The sequence below is a fragment of the Carcharhinus amblyrhynchos genome, chromosome 1 (assembly GCF_965287045.1).
Source record: "Carcharhinus amblyrhynchos chromosome 1, sCarAmb.v2.hapA, whole genome shotgun sequence".
In the NCBI taxonomy this organism is placed as follows: Eukaryota; Metazoa; Chordata; class Chondrichthyes; order Carcharhiniformes; family Carcharhinidae; genus Carcharhinus; species Carcharhinus amblyrhynchos.
Window position 1 is genome coordinate 130,735,267 of NC_137324.1, and position 27,816 is coordinate 130,763,082.

General features: G+C 42.5%; 1 protein-coding gene across 1 annotated transcript in view; it reads right to left on the reverse strand.

The window, feature by feature from the left end:
* fhdc1 (FH2 domain containing 1) overlaps nucleotides 1-27,163 on the reverse strand; it is a 102,609-nt gene extending 75,446 nt beyond the window's left edge. The window contains exon 1 of the mRNA XM_080192597.1: nucleotides 26,687-27,163. The gene's annotated coding sequence lies outside the window, so the exon portion shown is untranslated. The remainder of the gene's footprint in view (nucleotides 1-26,686) is intronic.
* Between the last annotated feature and the right edge of the window lie 653 nt (nucleotides 27,164-27,816).

The following is a 27,816-nucleotide window of genomic DNA, read 5'->3' on the forward strand; positions in this document are numbered from 1 at the left end:
GTATGGGGATAGGGCAGGGAATGGGTTTGGGTAAGATGCCCCCTGGAGAGTCAGTGCAGACTTCATGGGCCATACACCCTCCCTCTGTACTGTAGTAATTGTATGATTCTTGATTGAAAAACAGAACAGTTGGTCTTAAAGAGTCAACAAACAAAGGGGGCGATTCTCCCACCCTGCTGCACTGCTTTTTTAGCACAGTGGACTGGGAGGCTCTACCAGCAGCTGATTCATGCGGGTGCCCAGGCCTCTGCATGTCTCCCAGCGCCTCACCAGGAGCGGTTCACTCCAGTGGGGTTTACTATAACTCCCCATTTGTGAGGAGCTAGCGACCCTGCTGGGATGAAGAGGGGTAATCTAGGCACCGGTTTTAAGGGGGTGCCCCCTGGGCATTGTCACCTTGGCAGTGTCAGCCTGGGTATCCTGGAACGGCCCAAAATGCCAATGCCCAGGGGACACTGCCCACCAGGCATTGCCAAATGAGCAGGGCCTGATGGAGAGCAGAGTGGTCCCACTGCCAATCTGCACTTGGGCTGAGTGACAGAGGGAGGGAGGCCAGCGATTGGGGCTGGGGGGGCGTGGGGAGTGGGTTTCCATTTCTGGCAATAGCCTATTAACTAATATTTGATATAAGCCCACAGCTACCTTGACTGCACTTCCTTACTCTCTACACCCTGTAAGGATTCCACTCAGGTCCACTGTCTCCACCGCATCTGTTCCAATGATGCTTTCATCCACACCAGTGTTTCTGAGATGTCTTTTTTTTCAATCAACGTTTCCCTTCTCATCATGGTTAACAGGGCCCTCGACCACATCTGCCACACTTCTGCTCTCACCCACCTCCTCAGAACTACGATAGAGTTCTCCTTGTCCTCAGCTCCCCCCAACCAGCCTTTGTATTCAGCAAATCTTCGATTGCCATTTCTGCCACCTCCCACATGATCATCAATTTATCTTTCTCTCCCTGTTCAGCATTCTGAAGGGAGCACCCCTCCATAATATCCTGGATGTTGTGTATTTCTGTGAGTAAGATTAACAGATGCTCAGCTACAGGCAGCTATTATTGAGCTATTTTGTTTACACCATCCGAGCAGAGAGGGCAACATAATAAAATGCTTGGATCTTGCAATAAATCACGCTGCCTACTCACTTAAAAAAGTATACATGAAAATGGTGAAATTACATAACATCACAGAATACAATGGGACTAAATCAACATTGACAATATTTAAAATTTAACTGTTCGGGCAGCATATTTGTTTTTACTTTAATCGCAACCAAAACATATATGACCAATATTACTGGAATGATTTAACAAAAGGAATTGTTTTTCCTTAACACCAGTGGGTGTTTAACAAAAATATCTTAACTGAGAAGAATGATTAGAATATAACTGATTTCTTCATTCTCCCTACATAATTTCAGTGAACTTATCTGGTTTCTTTCCCTTTCTGAGAATCTCCTTCCATTTCCAACAGCTTGACTTTGTTCACTTAACATCTTGGACTGGGTGAACCCTGAACTTTTGACTACTAACTCCACTTAATGGTTCAGACCGTGACATTGATTGATTTGTCTTAATCAACGACCCACACTCACTCTGTTGTACTGATGGATTCTATAACACCAGTGTTTCTTTTTCACTTTCCCTTTCTTTCTGACTTTCACGTTGGGCTGTAGGAGGAATTTGGACTCATGCCCTCCCTTTGTCAGATTGCCTCTTTCAAGCAAATGATCTACATGACACTGATGGAATCTCTCACTCAGATAAGTGAATGCGCTGATTCTCTTTGCAACAACTCCAAGCACACACTTCTCCTTATCATCTCAGTGGTTTATCACCCTGACCTTCTGACCAGCACTAAACTCATTTCATGCCTCACCTTCAGTTTCTCTTGCTTTTCTCTTACTTTGCTATTTACGTCAGGTTTAAGCAAACTATATCTTATCATAGGCGTGTCTTTAAACAATAACTTGTAAGGTCAGCAATGTGTTGTCGGCTGTTAGATTATTTGCTAAGACAACAAAAAACTATCACGGCTGTGTCAAATGGAAATATGGAAATTATTGTCTAGCATGTCACCTAGCAAAGACATCTGCAAAGATGTGCACTTCCTCCTGCAGCACCAATTCATATTGCATGATGTCGTGGTGTTCGTGTATTTGACTCAATTCTTACTTGGAAATATTTCTAACTCTCTTGGTGTAAATTGTGGACCATTATCTAACACCAACACTGCTTGCAATCCATAGATTGCAAACCAACTTATCGATATCTCTGTAATGTTGGCACTTGTGGTATTGAGTATGGACTCAACATTTATCCATTTGCTGTAGTTATCGACCATAATAAGATACCCTTTCCCCTCCACTTCAAAGAAATCAATATGCTTGTATCCATGGTTTTCTTGGATTTTGACTATGAAATGAAAGGAGCTTATGCACTTTCCCCAACTCTTTATTATCTTTATCTGCCTTTGAATACCAAAAAATTTTTGCTACTACTTTTACACGGATTACCCCTGTATGCTCTTGAAGTTCCCCTATAATCTCTCTCTAAATCTTGGCAGAATAATGAATCTTAAACCCCACTGGAGTCTGCCTTGACCTACACACAGTTCATTTCCATATGTGAAATATTGTTGTTTCCTTTAACTTGAGAACGTAATGAAGGAGGAGGACGTGGTGACATAGTGGTAATGTCACTGGACTAGTAACCCAGAGGCTCAGGGTAATACACTGAGGATACTGGTTCAAATCCCACTATAGCATATGGTGGATTTTAAATTCAAATTAATAAACTTGGAATTGAAAACTAGTCTTAATAATAGTAACAATGAAACGATCAGTGATTGTTATGAAAACCCATCTGTCTTATTAACACCCTTTAGGGAAGGAAATCTGCGACTCCCTCAGTTTGAGGGCAATTAGGGTTAGGCAACAACTGCTGATCCTGCAATTATTTCCCATGAGAGAATACATTTTAAAAAATCTCACTCAGTGATTGCCATCTTTCATAAAATGCTACCCAGTGCAATCTCATTCGTAGTCACACTCTAATCTGAATGCAGATTCTCATTAATTTCGGAATAGTTCACTGTGGTAGAGTCACACAGCCAACATTGGTTAGATACCACTTCAAAAACATCACAATGAGGAGAATATTTGCGTTATTCCCAATTCTTATTTTATTCACTATTCCTTGTAACTACACCAATCCGCTCTATTAGGTTTGATTTCCTCCGTTGTCTTCAATGCTATTTTTTCAATTACATACTCTGTTATTTACTGTGTACCTGAAGCTCATATGAACATACAGTGATTCAAAGTGCTCAAACTTCCTCAAAATCAACTTTAGCAATTCCAAAAATGCTCTTCATGCCCTGAATGTCTCAAGTGAAATGTAAAAAAAAATCCAGTTCAGATTTCCAGCCATCTTTCTGGCAACTGAGTTAAGACTAGCACATATTCAACTGCAGGCAGCCATTACTGAACAACCGTATTAACGCCTCCCCAGTAGAGAGAGGGCACTATAAGAAGATGCTCAGATGTTGCAAAATACTACGTAGGTCCACTCCTCAACGATCTCCAACACCTACCCGAGCTTCACTAGAAGAGTGCAGCAGGCCAAGGATAGAGGATGTCAGCATGAGAGCAAAGTGGAGAATTAAAATGAGTAGCCACCGGAAACATGGGGTCATGCTTGCAGGCTGAATGGTGGTGTTCCACAAAGTGATCACCTAACCTGTGTTTGTTCTCCCCAGTGTAGGGGAGACTATTTTATGAGCAGTGAATACAGTAGACAAAACTAAAACAAGTGCAAGTAATTTTGCCTCACAGCCAGGAACCTGGGTTCAGTTCCAGTCTCAGGTTTGTTTGGAGTTTGCAGGTTGTACCCATGTCTGTTTGGGTTTCCTCCAGGTGCTCCAGTTTCCTCCCACAGTCCAAAGATGTGTGGGTTAGATTGATTGGCCATGCTAAATTGACCCTATTGTCAGGGGGATTAGCAGAGTAAATGAGGGTTACGGATATAGGGCTTAGGTGAGATTGTGGTCATTACAGCCTCGATGGGCCGAATGGGCTCCTTCTATACTGTAGGGATTCTATGATAAATTGCTGCCTCACCTGGAAGGAGTGCTTGGGGACTTGGATGTGATGACAAGAGTAGGTAAAAAAAAGCAGGAATTACACCTCCTGTGTTTGCATGGAAAGGTGCTATGGGAAGAGAATAGGGAGCACAGGAGGGTATCACTGAGGGTACTGTCCCTTTGGAATGCTGAAAGGGGGAGGGGGGATATGTTTAGTGGTAGCACCACAGTGTTGGTGGCAGAAAATAATCTGTTAAATATGGAGGCTGGTGGAGAGGAAGATGAGGATAAGGATAACTCTATCATGGTTCTGGGAAGAAGAGAAAGGGGTGACAGCAGAAGTGCACAAAATATGGTGGGAATCAGTCAAGAGATCTCACAATGGCAGGACATTGGGCAGACAGAATCTTTGCTCGAGGAAACTAAACATAATGGTGTGAAAAATTGCATCATCGGAACAGGTTTGGCAAAGATGGAAGAACTGGGAGGGTGGAATGGATCCTTCTGGGGTATAAATGGTGAGGAAGTGTAGTCCAGGTAGCTGTGGAAGGCTTATAATGAATATTGGTTGATAGCCTATCACCAGAAATGGAATCAGAGAAGGGAAAGGAAGAATCAAAGATGGATGACATGAAGCTGAGGGAAGAATGAAATTAGAAACAAAGTTGATGAAGATTTCCAATTCAGGACATGGCACTGTTACAGTCATCAATTTAGCAGAATAAAAATTGAGGAAGCAAACCCCAAGGAGGCCTGGAACAAGGGACATTCCACATAAACTATAAAAAAGACAAAAACAACAAGGATTAGCACAGTTAGAATCACAGAATGCCTCCTGTGCAGATGGAGGCCATTCGGCCCATTGAGTTTGCACCAACCACAATTCCACCCAGGCCCTATTCCTGTAACCCCACATATTTACCTTGCTAATCCCCCTGACACTAGGGTCAATTTAGCACAGCCAATCCACCTAACCTGCCCATCTTTGGTTTGTGGAAGGAAACCTGGCGGAAACCCACACAGACACAGAGAGAATGTGCAAACTCCAAACAGACTGTGACCCAAGGCCGGAATTGAACCCAGGTCCCTGGCGCTATGAGGCAGCAGTGCTAACCATTGTGCCATCATACACAATTTTTCTTTGAAGGATGTGAAAAGAATTATAAAAACCACATTTTTATAATATCTTATTCAAACTAAAGGTACCAAATATCCCTGACAAAGTAACACTTCTCTCAAGCTCAACTTCATTTGCATTCATTTTTAATATTGGAATTGAAATGCAGCTCTATCTCGGTATGAATTGTGCGCACCTACTAATATTCTTCTCGGAAATGATTCTTGTAATAGTTTATGTGCAAAATGATCAGTCTCTCTCACCATGCAAACAATGCTCTATGCAGTCAGCAAGAAAAGGTACATGTTCCTACATGAGTTATATATCTGACAACTCATAATAAGAGCAGAAATGTATTTCTGTACATCTACACCAGTCAGAGAAAAGGCAACCCCTGTGGTGATTCATGTGATTATTATATTACTGAAGCTATAATACTTTTTGTTAACTGACATTTGTGGGGTGGTTTCAAAAAGCATTTTCAGTCACGAAAAACATACAGGATTAAATTTAGATTTTTTGATAATTGTAAGTTAACCTATTAAATTCCACCCAAATGGCTTTCATCCAATTCACAAGAGAATGATGGCTGGGAATGCCATTCAGCATGATCGATTCAGGTCTCTGGGGAAATCCTAATACACATGTTTATGGAAAAGACAGAGATCCCAACACAGAGTCCTGTGGCAGTTTACTCTGGACTTCCCCCACTCTCAGGTAACACCCTTAAGGAATACTTGTTGGTTGAAGGGTAGGAAACAGGTTCCTATTCATTCACAGGGTTCACCCTGAATCCCCAAGGCTTTAGGTTTAATATAACAGTCTTCCATGTGAAACTTTTGAAAGTGGAGGTTCACCGTGTCATTGGACAGTCTACTTGGATTTCCACTTCCTTAAATCAATCAGGGAACTTGTTTGGACAGGGTCTGCCCTTCAGAATCCACATAGCTGTTATCTTCTGCATTAAAGTTGGTCATCAAGCATACTCCCAAAAGTTAATTCAATTACTTTACATTGAATTAAAGTAACTAATGATTCTGCAAATGTTTAAATCTGTTTAGTCACCCTCTTGAATAAGAGTACCATGTTGTCACGCTTCTAATCTTTTGATAATTCACAGGTGTCCAACAACTCCCTTACAATGATTGACAGTGCTTCAACACATTTCACAATTACTTTTCAGTAATATGTAGATGATTGGTCAGGCTGCACCTGGAGTAGTGTGTCCAGTTTTGAGCCCCTGCAAAGGTGAGTGATATAATAGCTTTGGTAAAAAGTCCAAGGAGAGATACAAGAAGGATTCCTAGCTTGGAAAACTTCCACCACTTAGGCAAGCCAAAGAAACTTGGTCAGGGTACTTGAGAGCAATATATATAGGGAAGCAACCTGGTAGGGGTTTACAAAATAACTGAAGAACAGGACAGCATATTGAGCTACTGGAAGATATTACTGGCTAGTGTGATGGGCGTTGACTCACCGAATGCTTTAAAAAGGAGCTGGAACAGTTCTTGACTGAGGCAGAGACTGCATCATATAGAAGGATTTTATAGATAAATACTTGGCCCATATGATTCTCTGGTCTGTTTTTTAACTACCTGGGAAGGGCAATCAGAGCAAGGTTTCAAAGTATTCCTTTCTGTTATTGGTCCAAGGATTGGAAACAATGGGTGGAATTTTACAGTTTCACTCATCCCGAAACTGCCCAAGATCAATGGAACTTCTCATGGTGCGCCGCCCCTCACCCATTCCAAGTCCCATGGCAGGTAGAGTGTAAGATTCCAACCAATGTCTTGTCATAATGTTCCAGCCATCATGAGGTATGCAGCAAACTTGATGGGCCCAATGGTCTTTTATCCATTAATTATGCGCCTCCTTCTCTAGTCTTTCTCAAAATTCTGGGATAATTTCCAAGTATCCCACAGAATTATTTGTTTGAACTTGTCTAGGCGTTCCATCTTATAACAAAGTCATTCATTTTACTGGGTTTTTCATTTTAGTAATAGTCTCCCTTGTGAATACATTCAGAGTCATCCGGATTTTGCTGTGCTACTTACTAATGGTGAAATTATCACTGCATCAGTAAAAGGCCAGCAACTTAGAACATGCGCACTTCAACGCAATGGTCCAGAAACTGCATTGGGCCATTCTGCACTGTTCCAAAGCTTCAGCATTGCACTCAAGGTTAAAAAGGGAAGTATATAGAGGGAATACAGCGAAGATCTGTCAATACGAGGAGAGTCTAAGATGGTTAGGTTCAATTCACTGGAGTTTAGAAGAATGAGAGAGGATCTCATAGAAACTTGTAAAATTCTAACAGGTTTAGACAGGATAGATACAGAAAGGACATTTTCAATGGTGGGGGAGTCCAGAACAAAGGGTCATACTTTGAGGATAAGGGGGAAACCTTTTAGAAATGAGATGAGGAGAAATTTTTTCACCCGGGGATGGTGAATGTGTAGAATTCACTACCACAGAAAAAGCTGAGGCCAAAGTATTGTCTGATTTCAAGAAGAAATTACATATAGCTCTTGGGGCTAAAGGAATCAAAGCATTTGGAGGGAAGGGGAGATCTGGATATTGAATTCAATGATCAGCCATGATCAAGATGAATGGCAAAGCAGGTTTGAAGGGCAGACTGGACTATTCTTGCTTCTAGTTTCTAGGTTTAAGTGGCACCGGTGAGAACTGGGACTGGCTATCCACTAATAACAAACTTCTTTCACCATTGCCACTTTGTGCTGGTATTTCCAGGCAGAAGGAGCCAACAGAATCACTTTGTGAATTATTTAAAAATCCAAGTCACTGAAATCACCAACATTAGAAGGCATTGCAAATTGAGAAACTGCTCTGGCTTTTTAAATGATTTAATTGAAAGTACTTTTTAAACACAATTCCAATACGCATACACATTTAAAAGGTCAGATAAATGTTATGATTTTTAAAATGAGATAATTTGACTTGTGATTTTTTTAAAAGTTCTGCTCAGATTTATCTGACTTCACCTTTTGTTCCAATTACTTAACATGAAAATGTTTGGACAGATACTGCAACAGGTTCAGTGGCCGTGGCTTCTTTTCACTGGGAAACCTGATCTGTCCTTTTCAGCTACATTACAGAATGGTGCTTTGCCACACACTGCAAAATATGTTTCTGTTCGTTCCTTCTAATTTCTCCTAGCAGGACTTGAAAATTATAGTTTTCCTCTTTATTTCCCATTTAATTTGCTTGCTGGTCCATTTAGGGTTGAGCTTTTTGTTTAAGCTTGTTTAGGGATGTTTTATATCCTGCATATTCAAACATAAGCTTTGACAATGTCCCATTTTCTGTATAAGACAGTAATGTTGAACAATGTTCTTCAGTCAGTCAGTTTGCTTCAGTTCTTCCCTAATTTCATCCTTTTAAAACATCTGGCTCCTGATGTTTTCTGTTATCACATATCCTTCTTGTCTCTTCATATAGCAAATCATCATCCCACCTGTGTTGACTTTTTCATTTGTATAATCTCCTCAGTAAGTTACCTTGTTTTTTTAGTATTTATGATGTCTAACCAGAATAATTCATTTTGTAGTTTTCCATCTCTCACAGGATCAACTATTTCTACCTCAAGGTTTTCCTGACATATAGCGGGCATCACCTTTTTTTTGGGGCTATGTCTTCCCCAATACCGCATTTCCCTGACTGTTATTCTAATATCCATTCTCTGGATTAAACTATGTTTCTGATACTCCCACCACATTATAGTTCCTGCCCCCAGTCCACCACATTCATCTCAAGTCCCAACATCTTGACTCTAAAACTTCTAGCATTTTGGGCAGGATTTCAGTCCTACCCACCACCATCTAGTTCCCACCGAAAGTCAATGGGCTTTTGTCTGGGTGGCTGAATCCCACCACAGTATGACAAGAAATCCCGGCCAAGTATACTCACATGTGTCCTAACATCCAATATATAGACAAATTATAGATTCACCTCCTCTTGTGTTCCTCCACCTCTGTTACGAGCATCTCAAGCTGTTAAAATGATCACCTGGGATCCTGAGGTCATACAGGATTGTAAGAACTTGTGCACAAACCTGGTCTACTGCAAGCAAAGCAAGTCCAATTCCTTTAGCATTTTTGCTGAAAGGGACTCAGTTTTATTACCTGTACCTGTACTATGATTTACCCATCCTGCATGAGGTAATGAGTGCTATACATACTCAGTTTAAAATGTTTTTAATAAACTCAATTCAGAGTTATCAGGTCATGTACCCAGAGTTTGGAGAAGTATTTTTACAAAATGCTGTCGCTGGCAGCACTATTCCAAATGGCTGTACTTTAAAAAAACACTTTAGCCATTACACTATGTTTGAACTGCCCAAAGTAAAACATTGACCTTTTAAAGCTGAAGAGGCAAAGTATTTACAAATGAAAAATGAGGGAAGTAGCTAGAAAGTACCAGGAGATTAGGAAATCAACAATCTGGAATGACCAGTAAGGAGATGCTTACTAAAAAATGAAAGAATAGCCAGCAATTAAATTATTCAGTTTTTAAAAAAAGTCACTCTTAGTAACTGAAATTTCTCATGGCCGAAATGAAGTTTGTAATTTTAAAATATTTAATGTTGCAATAGATCAGTGGAATTTATGTCATCCATGATGTGTCTTGGAGCAGCTTTGTTGGAAAACTCTGACCAAAAATAAACAAGTTCACCAGTGGGTTTATTAGAGACAGAAATGATAGAGCATGCAATGTGAGCAGTTAAACTGTGCATCTGTAGCAGTCAGAGAGAAACTTTGAGGGTGATCGTGCCCACGTTTTCCATGAGTGCAAATGGCGATGCTGGCGCAAAATCTTGCCAGAATTGGAAAACCAGACTCTGGCCGGTGAGATCAATTCTCCACACCCCTTGGCAGTGACATAACAAGAACTTCATTTCAATAAATTTACATATAATTAAAAGGCTTCTTTTCCCTAGTTGCGAATATTCATACCTCACTGATGTGGCATTATGTCAGTGAGATTTACAACAGGAATTTAAAAAAGTGAAGCAATTGAGAGGAAGTGACAGGGGATGCAAATGTAAGTTCAGCTTCTGGGGGAGAGGGAAATGCCTAGGCAGTGCCCTGGCACTTTCCCTGGCAGTTCCACCCAGACTGAGAGATACAGAGAAGAAATGAAAACAATCACACCTTCTTCAAAAGTAATCTTTCAATTCCAAACTATTATGTTTCTGCACGGAAAATCAAATTCTATTTTGTATAATGAGATTTCAGTTTGTAGGTTTTTTGATAACAAACTGAACAATTAAATTGGAGCAGATTTTTGTTTAACTATGAGCTCCTGGGAGAATTTCCTTTATGGAAGCCCTCCTGATACTGTGCATGAGGAAGCAGCTGACCAGTTTCTCTTTCCTCAGCCCTTCCCGTGCCCTGCGCTCCCAAACATTACATATAAGTTCAGAGCACAGTTGCAAATATGTTCCTGGTCACTAACATCTGAGATATGTGGCTATTGCTGGAAAAGTCCTAAACATTTCTGATCAAATGTTGTTCAAATGTCAAGTTCACTTGCTTGTAACTTCTAAAACCTGGACCCAAGACCCTCAGGCCATGGCACCAACGTGCTTCAGGTATTTTCTGCTGCTGTGTTCAACAGTTGAATCTGGAAGATTAAATTGGAAGGTTGGGAATACTCTTCCCACCTTGATTAAGTAAAGCACCTTCTAATAGGTATCGGTGCCAGTTCTATCCAGGATAAGCCACGATTCCTGATTCAATAGGTCACCATCTCCATTTGTCTTTACACACCAGAGAAATACCAAATCCCCAAATGCAAAGTGAAAAAAACCCTATTCATTTTGTACTTCACAAAATGTGTAAATGAGACAGGGACCGTGCTACTTTTTTCATGTGAAAATGATGCTGGTACAGGTGAGAAAGGCAGTCTTCTCATAAATCTTTCTTCACCATTTGGTGAAGGAGAGCACATAATTCAAGAGAAATGTATTGGACAGGTGGTGATGTGCTACAGCTCCACACACTGATCCCCATGGAGGAGGCAGCCCCAGTGTTGGCAAGGGTGCCATCAGATTCAGCTATGGGCAATGGTGAGACAGAAGGTCTTCCACAGCAGCTCATTTCACAGTTCAATCTCCAGGTCAAGAGCATGGAAATCACTTCTGCCCAAATGCCATTTGTGCCTGCACTGGTTTATTTATCTCAGAATGGATGTAGAGCCCACCTCTGGAAGAGGATATCTGTTAGCTGCTTGATGATGTGATGAGCTGTTGACTGATGAGTTGTAGCTGATCTCTCATAGGAGTCGAAACGTTGGCTCTATCCTCTCTCCACAAATGCTGTCAGACTTGCTGACATTTTCCAGCATTTTTCTGTTTTTGTTTCAGATTCCATATCTGCAGTATTTTGTGTTTACATATCTTTGGAGTGCACAATGGTTGAGTACATTCAATAGAGCGATGAATAGATTTTTGAATTCTTAGGGAGTTAAGAGCTATGAGAACAGTGTGGGAACATGAAGGTTTGAGATCAGCCAGAATTGTATTAAGTCGTTCAACAGACTGACTCCTTTTTCTTGTGTTCATTTTACTTTCTGGGAAGCTATTAAAGAGTGAGGGACTGTCTGCGAGCATTATTCATTGTAATTGATTACATAACTATTGCTGGAGATTGGCAAACACCTTGAGCTGACACTGAAACCAAATTAAGGATGTGACTATATTGGAGAGAATCCAGCAGAGGTTTACAAAAATGGTCCCAGGGATGGGAAACATCAATTATGAGGATAGATTGGAGTTACCTCAGAGAGAAGGCAGCTAAGAGGAAATTAGATAGAGATGTTCAAAACCATGAGACAGCTGGACAGAGTAGATTGGGAGAAACTGACCTCACTCATAAATGGATCAAGATCAAGAAAGCACAGATTTAAGCTGATTTGCAAAAGAAGCAAATGTGATATGAGAAGAAAACTTTTTCACGCATAGAATCCCTACAGTAGAGGAGGAGGCAATTCGGCCCATTGAGCAGGCATCAACAACAATGCTACCCAGGCCCTATCCGTGTGACCCCACATATTTACCCTCCTAATCACCCTGACACTAAGGGGCAATTTAGCATGGCCAATTCACCTACCAGGCATATTTTTGGAGTGTGGAAAAAAGCCAGGACACCCAGAAGAAACCCATGCAGACATGGAGAGAACTGCACAGACCCCCGAGGCTGGAATTGAGTCTGGGTCCTTGGCACTGTAAGGCAGCAGTGCCACTACGCCAGCATGCCATCCAACTAGGTCTGGACTATACCTCCTGGAAGTGTGGTGGAGGCAGATTCAATCAAGGCATTCATAAGAACATAAGAACATAAGAAATAGGAGCAGGAGTAGGCCATCTAGCCCTTCGAGCCTGCCCCGCCATTCAATAAGATCATGGCTGATCTGTCGCTGCTCAGTTCCACTTTCCCGCCCTCTCCCCATAACCCTTAATCCCCTCTCCTATCAAAAACCCATCAACCCGCGTCTTAAAAATATTTAGCGAGGCAGCCTCCACCACTTCAACGGGCAGAGAATTCCAGAGATTCACCACCCTTTGAGTGAAGAAGTTCCTCCTCAACTCCGTTCTAAACCGCCCCCCTTTTATCTTGAGGCTGTGCCCCCTAGTCCTATTGTCTTTTTTGAGTGGGAAGAGTCTTTCCACCTCTATCCTATCCATCCCATTCATCATTTTATACGTCTCAATGAGATCTCCTCTCATTCTTCTAAACTCTAACGAGTACAAGCCCAGTTTATTCAGCCTCTCCTCATAGCTCAACCCCCTCAACTCCGGTATCAGCCTAGTAAACCTCCTCTGCACTCCCTCCAAGGCCAAAATATCTTTGCGCAGGTGCGGCGCCCAAAAATACACACAGTACTCCAGTTGCGGCCTCACCAATGCCCTATACAGCTGCAGCAAGACCTCCCTACTTTTATATTCAATCCCCTTCGCTATGAAGGCCAGCATCCCATTCGCCTTCCTGACCACCTGCTGCACCTGCAAGCTGGGTTTTTGCGACTCATGCACAAGGACCCCGAGGTCCCTCTGCACCGTCGCCTGCTGCAGTTTTTCGCCTCGTAAGTAATAGTCCTTCCTACCATTTTTCCTACCAAAGTGGACCACCTCACACTTGCCAACATTAAATTCCATTTGCCATTTCCTGGCCCATTCGCCCAGCCTATCTAGATCCTTCTGCAGACTCTCCACACCCTCCGCACAATTTGCCGTTCCCCCAATCTTGGTGTCATCAGCAAATTTCGACACTCTACACTCGGTTCCCTCCTCCAGATCATCTATATAAATGGTAAAAAGCTGAGGCCCCAGCACCGACCCCTGGGGCACTCCACTAGTCACCATCCGCCAATCCGAATAGCACCCGTTGACCCCCACTCTCTGCCTCCTATTTGACAACCAATCCTCTATCCACGCTAACACCCTACCCCCAACTCCATGTCCCTCGACCTTCTGCAATAACCTCTTGTGAGGCACTTTGTCAAACGCTTTCTGAAAATCTAGAAAGACCACATCCACCGGCTCTCCTCTATCCACCGCCCTAGACACATCCTCATAGAACTCCAGTAAATTTGTCAGACACGACTTCCCTTTAATGAAACCGTGCTGCGTCTGCTCTATCAAGCAATTCCCTTCAAGATGCCTCGCAATTTCCTCCTTAATGACAGATTCTAACATTTTACCTACCACAGATGTTAAACTAACCGGCCTATAATTCCCCGCCTTTTGCCTGGTACCCTTCTTAAACAACGGCGTAACATTAGCCGTTTTCCAATCATCCGGCACTTCCCCGGAATCCAGCGACGTTTGGAAAATAACCACCAAGACATCCACTATCACCTCCGCCATTTCTTTCAGAACCCTCGGATGCATTCCATCCGGTCCTGGGGACTTGTCCACAATCAGCCCCTCCAGTCTGTCGAGCACCGCCTTTCTAGTAACAGTAATGTCATTAAGACCCTCCAGTCCTACCACCTTTCTATCGCTAACACCCGGCAAATTATTCATGTCCTCCTCCGTGAAGACAGAAACAAAAAAGTTATTCAATACCTTAGCCATATCCTACCCTTCCTTATCAACTTCTTTGTCAATCTTTGTTGACATTTAAACCTCTCCCAATCCTCTTTTCGCCCACTACTCTTAGCTACTCTAAATTCCTCCGCTTTTAGTTTAACACTTTCCTTCACCTCCTTTGTTATCCACGGCTTATTACCTCTCCTCCTACTATCCTTTTTGACCATCGGAATAAATTTCCGTTGAGCACCAAGAAAGATCTCCTTAAAGATCCTCCACTGCTCCTTAACAGACCCTCCCTCCAACGCGCTCTCCCAGTCCACATTCGCCAATTCTTCTCTCATCCTACCGTATTTCCCTCTATTCAAACAAAGGACGCGTGTCCGGGAACCCACTTCCTCCTCCTCCATCTGCACCAGAAACTCCACCATACAATGATCACTCTCCCCAAGAGGATCCTTCACCACAAGGTCCCTAATTCTACCTGCCTCGTTACATAACACCAGATCCAAGATAGCTCGCTCCCTCGTCGGCTCCAACACACACTGTTCGAGGAAATTATCCCGGCAGCATTCCAAGAACTCTTCCTCGAGCCCCCCACGTCCAACATGGGTCGACCAATCAATATGCAGATTGAAATCCCCCATAACTACGGCCGTCCCATTCCTGCACGCCGCACTTATTTGCGCGTTAACAGCCCGCCCCATCTCCAGATCATTATTCGGGGGCCTATAGACGACACCCACCAGCGTCTTCCTCCCTTTGCTGTTCCTAATCTCCACCCACAATGATTCCACCCTCTGCTCCTTGGCTCCAATATCATCCCTTGCTACCACCGTGATGCTATCCTTAATCAGCACAGCTACGCCCCCCCCTTTTCCCTCCTGTCTATCCTTCCTAAACACTTGATAGCCCTGTACATTCAGCTCCCAGTTCCTGTCACCCTGCAGCCACGTCTCTGTAATGGCCACCAGACCGTATCCATTTGTGTCGATCTGCGCCATCAGCTCATCCACTTTATTCCGAATGCTTCGTGCATTCAGATAAAGAGCCTTCATCCCAGCCTTCACCTGGACCCTATTTGCCGCAACTCCATCAACTATACTCACGCCCCCTACTCCCTCTATTATTGGGACATCCTCGGCCTCTTCCCTTACATGTACACTCTCCTTAACTTTAGACCTCGCAAGGTCACCTACCCTCACACCCTCCCCCCCCCTAATTAGTTTAAAGCCCTGTCTACAGTCCTCTTTACTCGATTCGCCAGCACTCTGGTCCCAGCACGGTTCAGACCAACCCCATCCCTCCCGAACAGGTCCCACCTACCCCAATACTGGTGCCAATGCCCCATAAATTCAAACCCATTCCTCCCACACCAATCCCTGAGCCACCCATTCACTTCCTTAATCCTGTCAACCCTACGCCCATCTGCACACGGTTCAGGCAGTAGCCCAGAGATAACCACCTTGTCGGTTCTACTTTTTAATTCCATTCCCAGCTTTTCATACTCCCTCCCCAGATCCTCAGTCTGCATTTTGCTTACGTCGCCGGCACCCACATGTACCACAACGACCGGATTCTCACCCTCCCACTCCAGGTTCCTCTGCAGCCCAGCTGCGACATCCCGTACCCGAGCACCAGGCAGACAACACACCCTTCTGTGCACTTTGTCATTGTGACAAACGACAGTGTCAATACCCTTCACCCCACTATCCCCAATAACTACTATGTTCCTTTTCCTTTTGTCTTTGCCTATGTCCTGCTGCAGCACTGTACCATGTGCAGCTTGCTCACCAACCTCACCTGCCTCGTTCTCGTCCAACTTGGAAGCAAGAACCTCAAACCTGTTATGCAGATTAAGAGGCTGAGGCCTCCGCTCCTCACCCCCCTTCCTCCTCCCAGCAGCCCCCTCTTGTCCCTGACCCTTAGAGTTAGCCAGTCTAGGGGGGGTGGATGTCACTTGCACCCCATTGACAATGGCACCCTCTCTCCCCTTGATGAGCCTCAGTGTCTGTAGCTCAGAGGCCAGCTCATTTACCCTGAGCTGGAGCTCCTCCAGCAACCTGCACTTACTGCAGACATGGTCACTGGGATTAACCCTAGGGTCCACCAGTTCCCACATCATACAGAAACCACACATCACATGCCCCTCCATTATTTACTGTAGTAGTTTTGAAAAAATTTTTTTTTTTGTTTTTTTTTGTTTTTTTTTGTTTTTTTTGTTTTTCAACCGAACTCACCTGGCCTTTTTTCCTTCCAGCCCTTTTTGATATTAAGCCCTAGTAGCTCACTCTGCTTCCCTCTCACTCCGCTGCCCGCTCAGACGCTGCCCGCTGTCTACACCAGGCCTCCTTTTAAACCTGGCGCTGATTTAAATCTGATGAATCACAACTGCCTGCTAACCACTCCCTCAGAATTCTTAAAGCAGTAAATACAATAAATAAATGCTTTAAACAGTTCTACAAAGAACAAAGTGCTTTAAACTTATTTTAAACTGGTTTTTAACAGGTAAAATCTTAGCTGTCTCTCTGCTCCTTCACTTGTCTGCTCCAGCACACAATGGAAGGCTTCACCTTCATTCAAGAGAGCATTAGATGATTATTTGAATAGAAACAATCTGCAGGGTACGGAGAAAAGACAGGAAAATGGCACTAAGTCATATTGTTTGTTTGACGAGGTAGCGTAGACATGATGGGCCAAATGGCCTTGTTCTCTGCTGTAACAATTCACTGAAACGCACTCTACAGATAGATCACTGGATCATAATTTTTTTTTTCAGTTCTTGCCTTTTTTTCTATTTCTTGCTGGGATACAATACTGTGGACTGAAGTTACTCCAAGTAGCTCTTGTATACTTTAACACTGCATAGTAACTGACTCAACACAGGGGATATCACAGGCAGCCCTGCTCCAGTTCATCAGAAATTTGTTTCATTTAATTTTCCAGCAAAACTCAGTGGATATCAATAAGAAACAGAAGTTCTTGCCAATCTTTTTTTCGTCCCTGACCAGGTGTCCAAAGACCAAAGGTACTAACCACTAAAGCCCAAGGAGGCTGCAATTAGTTAACTCAGTAGACAGCAAAGGTCAAATCTAACTCCTTTCTAACGTGAATGACTCGACTGTTTCCTCGATAAGCTTGCCTGCTGACACTTAACCATGAGTCAATTATTGAGACACAATAAACTGCATATATTTTTAGCATCTTGTTACACCTTAAATGTGAATGTCACATGCACTGACTGGTAATGCACACATCAACTGTTTAGAGTTGAATCCAGAAAAGTGCAGTGCATCTAATGACTCGCTGACTTAAGAAAATGATTAGAATATTACATACACATAACTGAGTTAAGAATATTACGACAATTCCTAATGCTGCCATCAATATTAATCATGGTGTGATGTTTTGAAATGGAAATGGATACAAATGGTACATCCATTAGAAAAATAAAATGACGATGGAAGAGAGATGATGGTCCATATAATCAAAAAATCATAGTATCAGGAACAGTACAAAAGCAGGCTATTTGGCCCATCGAGCCAACACCAACAACAATCCCACTTATTTACCCTCTGACATTAAGGGGCAATTTAGCATGGCCAATCAACCTAACCTGCACACCTTTGGACTGTGGGAGGAAATTGATGCACCGGGAGGAAACCCACGCAGACACTGGGAAAATGTGCAAACTCCACACAGACAGTGACCCAAGGCTGGAATTGAACCCGGGTCCGCTATGAAGCAGCAGTGCTAACCACTGTTTCATCCCAGGACAATGTTCCATGTTAGAAAACAAATAACATATGGTTTTAATTTAATGACAATTTAATATTTTCTAATGCACAGGGCTGAATTGAGGGACAGATGTACACTGGTGCGTTCTTTGTCTTTGTACTGGACATGGGTCTCAGGATGGGAAGGATTCCCATTCATTGTTAATGAATTGATAACATGAGGCCATTAACTCAGGTGTATCACAAAGGGAATCTGGAAGAAATATTTCACACAGAGGTTGAGAGAGTCTGGAATACTTCACCACAGTGGCTACAAAATTATTTGAAAATGAAGAAAATAAATATAGACAGTGAAAGAACAAGAACATTTGTTTAGAGCAGATATTGAGTTGTTGGCACAGGCCCGATTGGCTGAACAGCTTCAGTCACAATTCAGGATCTTACACTCATGTCACATGGAAACTTAACATTATACACGCCAAAAATACTAAAGTCAGCTGTCACACAGCTTAAGTGTAAGACATCAGGGCTGGTAAATTAGTTCTTGGATGGGACATATGGATCAGCATAACGGAGACAATAAAAGAGAGTTTAACATTTGTGGTAATTCACATTCATTACTGATTCAATAACTATAAATATGAACTCCTCACAAGTTACTGATATGTTAAACTGGTGAATTCTACTCTTTGGGGAGGTGACAGGTGGTCTGGAAGCTGACAGTGGAACAACATAGAGGCCTGAATTCTCTGACCGATTGCGCCCCACAGCCGCTGCCAGCGAGAACGGAGAACTTGGCGCTCAGCCAAATCTCAGTTCATTGCGATGAGACTGGAGGCAAGGTCAGAGAATCAGGCCCAAGGAACTATAAAAGCTGAAGAACAGTGAGGCAGAAAAATGCTTTCAGGAGGACAGAAGATATGAAAACAAAGTTCAGAAATTAGCTTTAAGTAAGGAAAAACTACTCACCGATGCCAGATATCTTGGCATTTTCATATCATTACATTTTGGCAAATTGCTTTTCTGGACTTAGGTGAAACTAATGGTAACTGGTGTTCTACCTCTTCACTTTATTGTGAATTAATAACCCATATCAATCCTTATATCACTAATGGTAAGGTAGCCAAATATTAAGAAGGTTGAAGAAATGCATTAATGTAAGACATTATGTAAGACCCCCAGAGGCTCTGGCTGTTAAATTTGCTCATCCAATTTAAGGACTTGCTCAGTTAGTTAAATCAAAAAGTTCATAAGCCATATAGAGTAGGAAGATCCCAGATTCAAGCCCAATTTGTGCTGAAATAGTTAATCTCAACCTGGCTGGTGGCAAGGGGCTGGATATTTGGCTTCACTGCTTCTTGGAAGTAAAGCATGCATGTTTTGTATTAGTGATTTCTATCTAGTAAACCCTGTTGGAATATGCATCCAGTTTGGGTCAAGTAGTCTGTCAGAAGTCACCAAAGACTGTCACATGAAGAATGCTTGTTTGCAATGAGGGACAGGGAATTGCCCAAGGAACTGAAGCCAAGCAATATTAACGCTTTCAGTTTTTGAGACAAAATTAGCAGGAGAATAAAAAAAAGTAACCATGCTGTCTATGCTTTAAGCAAAAACCTTCAGCACAAGTTGGTTAAAAAACAACACAATTAATGTATTTTATTCTTATCAGATAGGTTGTTCAACAGAGAATTTTATTTCAAGTCTATGGATCTCCTGTAGGGTCAATGAAGGAATGATCTTAAGAACGTCCAACACAAATGCTATTGTGTCAATATGCAACAAGGAACAAAATGAAATCTGTTGCCAGGCTAAGACCATTACAATCTTCACCAAGATGGAAATTAAGGAAAAAGAGTATCAAGGATAAAATGTAAAACAAATTGCCAAAGCAGTGAATAGAATAAGGTCATAAGTTTAAAGGCAAACACTGAATGCTGGAAATCTAAAATAAAAATAGAAAGTGCTGGAAAAACTCAGCTGGTCTTGCAGCTTCTGTGGAGAGAGAAACAAATGTACTCTTCAGAACTGAAGAGGGGTAGAATTGTGATGAGGTTATACTGTTGATAAAGGGGGGAGGATCAGGTGGAGCCAAAAGGTCAGGCAAAGGTTAGAGGGTGAAAGAGATTATGTGTCATGCAACTAGAGACAAATAGAATGGAAGTTATTCCAGTAAAGACACAAAACATTGGTCCAGATGAAGTGCTAATGGCTGAATAAAGGACAGCTCTGTCTGAAAACAAAGCATGAAAACAAGATACAGACCGGAACTTGGAGTAAAAAAAAGAATCAAAATGGGACACAGATTTCACAGTCTGAAGATGGTGAATTCAACGTTGAGTCAAGAAGGCTATAAAATGGAAGATGAGGTGTTCCTTCTTAAGTTTGAATTGGGCTTTACTGGAACAGTAGGCCAAGGACAGAAATGTGAGCATAAGAGCAAAGGGTGAATTAAAATGGCAATCAACTGGAAAGTTGGAGTTATGGTTGTGGGCTGAGTGGAGGTATTCTGCAAAGCATTCACCCAGTCTGCATTTGGTCTCCTCACAGTGCAGAAGGCCGTATTCGGTATACTTACTTTGAAAGAAGTTCCAGTAAAGAAATTAATCATCTGGAAGGAGTGTTTGGGACCTTGGCCAGTGAGAAAGGAGGTTAAAGGGGAAGGGCTTCATCTCCTGCAATTGCATAGGCAGGTGCTGTGGGAAACGGACAAAGTTTGGGGGTGATGGAGGAGAGGACCAGGATGTCACGGAAGGAAAGATCCCTGTGGAATGCTGACCTGGGATGGGAAGATGTGTTTAGTGGTGGCATCATGTTGGAGCTGTCTGAAATGGCAGAGGATGGTCCTTTGAATGTGGAGGCTGGTGGGTGCAAAGTGAGGACAAGGGCAACCCCATCACGGTTCTGGGAGGGAGGGGAAGAGGTGAGGGCAGAGTGCGGGAAATGGGTCGGGCACAGTTAAAAGCCCTGTTAATAAAAACATGGGGCAATATTCCTCAATTGAGGGTAAAGGAAGACATGTTGAATGTGCCACTGTGGAAGATGGTATCACTGGAACAGATGCAACGGCAACACAGCAACTATGAGAATGGAATGGAGACCTTACAGAAACAAAGTATGAGGAAGTGTAGCTGAGATAGCTATGGGTAGGCTTATAATGAATATTAGTAGACAGATTATCCCTAGAAATGGAGACAGAGAGCTCAAGGAAGGGAAGTGTCAAATAAGGGTGGAAATTGGAAGCAAAATCAATTAACTTTGCCAGTTCCAGGTAAGAGCACAAGTGATGTACAGACAAAAGGTAGAGGAAGCCAGAATAGAATTGAAACAAGAATTGTTCCAAATTTTCATGAAAAGATATGCATAACCATGGCCCATGGGATACCCATAGCATATCCTTTTATTTGAAGGAAGTGAGACTCTTTAAAGGGAAAATTGTTTAATGAGAGAACAAGTTCAGCCAGGCAGAGAAAAAAGATGGGGATTCTTCCAATCAAGGAAGAAGCAAAGAGCCCTCTGACACTCACTGTGAAGGGAAGTTTGGTCCAGGAAATTAGAAACTGTTGGAAAGACATAGGGCATCAGAAGAATCATGAATGTAGGTGGGAAGGGATTGGACAAGAGGGAAAACAGAGAGTAAAGATAGGAACAAATATGTTCAGTGTGGCAGGAACAGGCCAAAACAATGACTCTACCAGGATAGTCCTGGTTATGGATTTTGGTAAGGGAAAATAAATGGACTGTATGGGATTCAGGAATTATGATGCAGAGGGAAGATCTTCAGAGAAATGATCAGTGACAGTCCTGAAAACAATGGCTTGATGTTCAATGGTGAAGTCTCTGCGGGAGGAAGGAAGAAACGTCTGCGAGTTGGCACTCTGCCTCTGCAACATATAGGTCAGTACATAAGAACATAAGAACATAAGAAATAGGAGCAGGAGTAGGCCATCCAGCCCTTCGAGCCTGCCCCGCCATTCAAAAAGATCATGGCTGATCAACAAAAGCACAGAGACAAAGGCAATGCAGCTAGAGACCAACATCATGCCAAGCCCAACATTCGTTGAGGTGGGAACATAAGGGGATAAAATGGAAACCTTTCCTAAGTAAGATCATTCAGCATCAGAGAGGGTATGTTCAGAGAGAATAGGGAATGCACAGCTAGAAGTGGGATTAAAAGGGATGGGGTCAGAGTTACCCATAAATTGCTGTTTGCATTCCTTAACACCGGAAAGGAAGAAAGGCTTTGGATGAGACAAAGAAGGAAATTAAGCTGGGGACCAGAACAGCTTTGAGATAAGGAAGGTCAGTATTCCTACAATCTATGTACACATGACTCCACTTGGCCCCAAATCTAGATGTCAGGATGCGGTGAAAACAGCAGTCCAAGGAACAGTGATGTCCTTGCATAAGTCTGATTTGGACAAAGTCATTTCACCAAATCTTTGCTCATCCATCCATAATCACGACGAACTCACATTGTTCCCAAAGACTTACCTGACTATCTTTTGAATTAACTTAAGCTCTGTAATTCTGCTGCCTCATCCACCACAGAATCAGAGCAGGCAAGGGGCAGACAACAGAAATGTCTGCTGACTTCAGGCGGAAATTTTCAGTCTCGCTTGAGCGAGGCCGTAAAATCCTGCCCTACCTTTCCTCCACTAGTAGGAAACCATTAGAAGTGTCAATTATGCTCTGTGAATAGTTTCCAATCAACCTAGTCCTAAAGAAAAATTTCAGTTTTAACAGATTTTAACACCTTCACTATTTAATTTTATCTGCCATGAAACTTAAATATGTGCCTTTTAAACTCAAAGGAATCTGGCAATCAAATGTAGATGCAAAGAAAACCCACTTGATGCTCAAAAGAAAATCAAATGGCTTGGTCCCTCCCTCAGTGTCTATGTTCCAGTGTCTATGTTCAATGGCAATTATAAATTTGGGTGTGGTGGGTTTATAAAGATGAACAATTAACTATCTTTGAACAATGGCAATTTTAATGGTATTACTTGCTTTACTACACTTTTTCTCAAAAGAGATGATGTTTCTACAGTGTGTCTTTAATTTCCATCACAGTGGCATAAACATTTTCTTTGCGTGAACCTAGCTTTTAACACACTATGTGTTATGATTGGGAAAGAAAAGCCAGTACCTAAACTATTGGACAAAGATGTTACATTGCACGTTATGGCTAACCAGGGTTAGCTGGACTGAAAGCAACTCTTCTTTAACTATTGTGGCTTCTCCCAAATCTTGGCCGAACATTGGCTAATAATTCTGTGTCTCCGCAGCCCATTCCACAATGCCCCTATTTTTCTGTAGCCCACTCTCTGATGTCAATACTTAATACCATATTTAAAAATTATAGCCATCAAAGCTTGAATAAATGTACAAAACACTCAGTTTTTAAGAAGAAACCCCAGAAATGCAAATAATATTAGTAAAATCAGCACTCTGCAAGGGATTAGCAATCCATTACTCATCCCTATAAACCTATCCCATCTGCATTTATCATTTGGGTGTGAAGGCTGAACAGCTTTTTTTGTGCGTATTTTAGGACCTAACATTATACAATTTACTACCAATACCACTTCATTGATTTTCTGATCATTTCTTTTAACTCCCTTGGAATTACTGGTGCTTTCAGCCTCAGTTGGTTCCCGGCAATCCATTCCAAACACCCACCATCCTCTGTGAGGCAGTCAAATCTGTCCAATCTACTTCCTTTAGCTGAGCTTCATCCCATGGCCCCTTATTGTCATTCTCCAGGTCAGAGTAAACAGTTCCTCGGGGATCAATTTGTTAAAACCCTTAAGGATCTTGGATATCTCGATGCGATCTCCTCTCAGTCTTCCCTAGTGTAAGCAAACAGCTGCCATAACTTTTCTTGCAACTGAGCTGTCAAATTCTATGTGGGTGGCCTTTCCTGCACCTTTTGATGTCTTGAGATGTCCTTCCGGTAATATTGTGAACACAGTACCCAGATGGGGAGGGAAATCACAGCTCCCATGATTTGTGTTCTATTCATGAGGAATACAACCCAAGAACTATTTGCCTTATTTATGACCGCCACACACAGTGCAAATGTCTTCACAATCTATCCAACAATACACTCCAATCTTCTCTGCTAGATGCTGCACATTGGAATTGTTTATTTAACTTTTTGCTTCCAGTCCCATCACTTTCCATTTGTCAACATTCCACTTACCAACATTGAATTCCATTTACCATTTCTCAGACCCAATTTGCCAATCTAGCTGGGATTGTTCTCCTTAAAATAAGGAATTTAAGGGGAGAGTTTCAAAATGTGATGGAATGAAGAAAAAGGAAATGAATTCATCATTTGTCAGTAACAAATGGACACAGATTTAAGAGAATAAAATGACCAGTGGAAAGATGAGATGAATGTGTTTACACAGATCAGTTTGGTGATCTGAACCTCTGTCTATAAAATACTGGAAGCAAATTTAAAAGAGAATTGAAGATATAAATGAGAAGTAAACATTTGCAGGGCTACAGGATACGTGCAGGGGAATTGAACTAACTGGATAGCTTATTCAAAGAACTGTAGAAGCAACAGAGCTGAATGGCTCGGTCCCTTTACACTTGATTGGTTGCTCTTGGTTGTCCATAACACGACTCCCTCAGTGCTGCCTTTGTAAAATTTTGACATTTTCTCTCTATTCCCATTTCCAACTACTCATAGGCAAATGAGTTTACAGCAGTGGTACCAGCCAGTTTGTTAGCCATTACACTCCTGCCCCACCCCCATCTCCAGAAACTTCCTTACATGCTACTTTCTGTCACCCCACCTTTTCTATGCTTTGAAATCCTCCATGCTTCCATATTATCAGCTTTGCTGATTCCTATTTAAACAATGTCCATGGAATTCTCTTCTTTCAAAGATCCAATAGCGCCCCCTCAAAGAAATGCAAGGTTTGTAAAGCATTATCTTTGCCTCTATAAAGGTATGACCATACTTCACTAGTAATTTCACGATAGCCTTTAATATTTTACCCACAACAGGCATCAGGCTGATCAGCAGATCATTTAAAGGATCATCCAGTTTGCCTTTTCCAAGCAGCCCCAGAAATCTGCTATCTCAGTAGTTACCTCCAGCACTGAGTCAGAGTCATCAGAAGAGCATTTAATTTTCACGAGGCCAGGAGGGTACAATGCCACCATGAACATACTGCCAGCACTTGTCTTCCCCTCACATTTAGAAAGTCCAGACATGTTTCTCCACATTACAATACTAAGTACACTTCAGTATTACCCCATCAGCTGTAATGTGCTTTGTGCTATCCTCGGATCATAGGTGCAACAGAAATACAAGGTTTATTTTAACCTCCTTTGTTCCCAGTGCAGATTTTCATTTTTCCCTGTTATTTCTTATACAAGAGTTTAAACAGCCTTCATAATGCAGACATTTTGTATTTAGAGTTATGTTCATTGGTTCACCACTATGCTTTGTCCCTCTAACAATCTATTCCCATCTAGCCCCATTACAAACATAACATTGATACAGCACAATCCTAAGTGCTTCAGCAAGGTATAATCAAAAGAGGGCCAACCAAAACAGGAGACATTAAGATGATAACCCAGAGCTTGGTTAGTCAGACACAGATTCATTATTCTCTCAAAATCCACTGTTCTAAAATTAGGAGCTTCAATTGTACTCAGTCTGATTCCAAATCTGTAATATTTCTTTAAAATATTTTCAGAAATAAAAATGCAATTGATAAGAGGCTTTTTTTAATTAAAATATAATTTCATCTTCACCTTGGAATTATTTGTTAAATCCTCCAAAAGAAGTAAGTGAAAATCTTTTCAAAACAAAACACCATTCACCAGATATTTTTGATTGGATAATCCAATTAAAGCAGTAGAAATATACACGTGCAAATTATTACACCAATACAAGTTTGTGAAATATTCAAAAATAAATAAAAGTCAACTTAATAGAACTGGTGCCTTGAAGCTTTGAATTTCATTTTAGAGAGGATTGCACCAATGGGACATTGATCTATCTAGGGCAAGTTTTAGCTCTGCTAAATTTAGGTGTTTTGGAGGCCACGGTACGAATTTTGTGTCTCTTAAAATAAGTTAAAACCCCAATCTATCCTTCATCATAAACCATTTCTTTACACTTTCACATTCAGGAAAGGCATCAACGCATTAAAAGAGATGTATAAATATAACATGTTTACATTCTAAACGCATTAACTACATATTTGATGCAACCAGTTCTCTAGTTTGTACTATATAAAAAAAGGATCGGGGTAAAGCCGCATGCAGCACACACAATGGTTGTGGGGTGGCAGCATTCACTGACTCATTGCAACTTGTAGGTAGTGGGGGTTAGTGCTGGGGGGGGGGGGAGGAAATGGGGTTGTTGCCTGTTATTTGTTTGAGTAATCAATACATCTTGAATGCGAAATCTGATCTTCAAACAGAAAGCAAGCGACGCTGGGGTCCCTGGCAGCCGTTTCTATGAAGGAAGATTCTTCCCCAGCCCTTCATTGCCTCCAGTATAGAAACGCCACTTGCTTCCCTGCATCTGCTCCGCCTGTAGAAACGGTCTAATTCCCGGGCTGATCTCAGTCCCAAACAGCAGCTCTTTGTCCTGTTGTTTTAAAAAAGTGGCACAAATAAGCACTGTGCCGGCGTCCCCCTCTTTAGCACAGTCCCCAATGCCTACCTGCAAGCTCGCTTTATTCCTGATGACTGGCCTCAATGAAAGATCAGGACGCTGCCACCAATGTTGTTTCTTTTTAACAGAGAGGTAGCATTGCCGTCAGTCACATGTTGATCAATAACCACAGGATCTGAATGTAATGTCCTGCAATCTGCAGAAAAGACCAGCCTGGTGTGGCCCTTCCCTACTACACACACACACTTCCTTTTCACATTAATGATACTTAGGTGGTCCTTTGTAATTAATAGCCTTTAAAAAAAATACTTGCACCAAATCCGGTTCTGCCACTTCCTCGGCAGCGCTTGTCGAAGCTGCAGCCCTTGTTAGACTGGGACTGAAGAGGGTGGAGGGGTTGGAGACACACAGCACCGCAAACTCCCAAAGCAAACAACAGGCAGCTTCTCACCCACACCACAGCTCTGCCTCCATCCTCCAGCCCCTCACTGCGAACACGGTTACAGAGAAAACCAGCCTCTGAAATTATAGCTGCCACAGAGACACAACTGTAGGTTGGTCTGACGGCGAAGGTGAGCAGTGAGGCAGTGCTGAGTGAAAGGCGGTGAAGACACTCTCTCTCTCTGCCACTGCAACAAGCGGCTGGAGCACACACAGGGCGGCCAGGCTGGCACTCACTCCCTCAGGGATACACACCTACCTTCTCCCACCACGTCCCAGCTTCCCAGACAAGCTTCTCCCTGCGCTGCTCCCCAACCCCAGCACAAATCCAGCTTGATGCTTTCTTATCCCGGGAATAGTCCAGATTCATGTCCTCTCATCCCGGGAATATTCCAGATGGATGCTCTCCTATCCCGGAAACTGTGTAGGATAATTCTCCCCAGTCCTGGGATTGATGTTGTTCTATCCCGGGATTGGGAACACTCTGGTACAATGTTCTATCCCGGGATTACTCTGGGAATCTCGCTCTCTTATCCCGAGAATACTTTGAGACTCCCGTCCCGGGATTGGGAACACTCTGGGACTCTCCTTTCCCGGGATTGGGAATACTCTGGGACTCTCCTTTCCCGGGATTGGGAATACTCTGGGACTCTCTTTTCCCGGGATTGGGAACACTCTGGGACTCTCCTTTCCCGGGATTGGGAACACTCTGGGACTCTCCTTTCCCGGGATTGGGA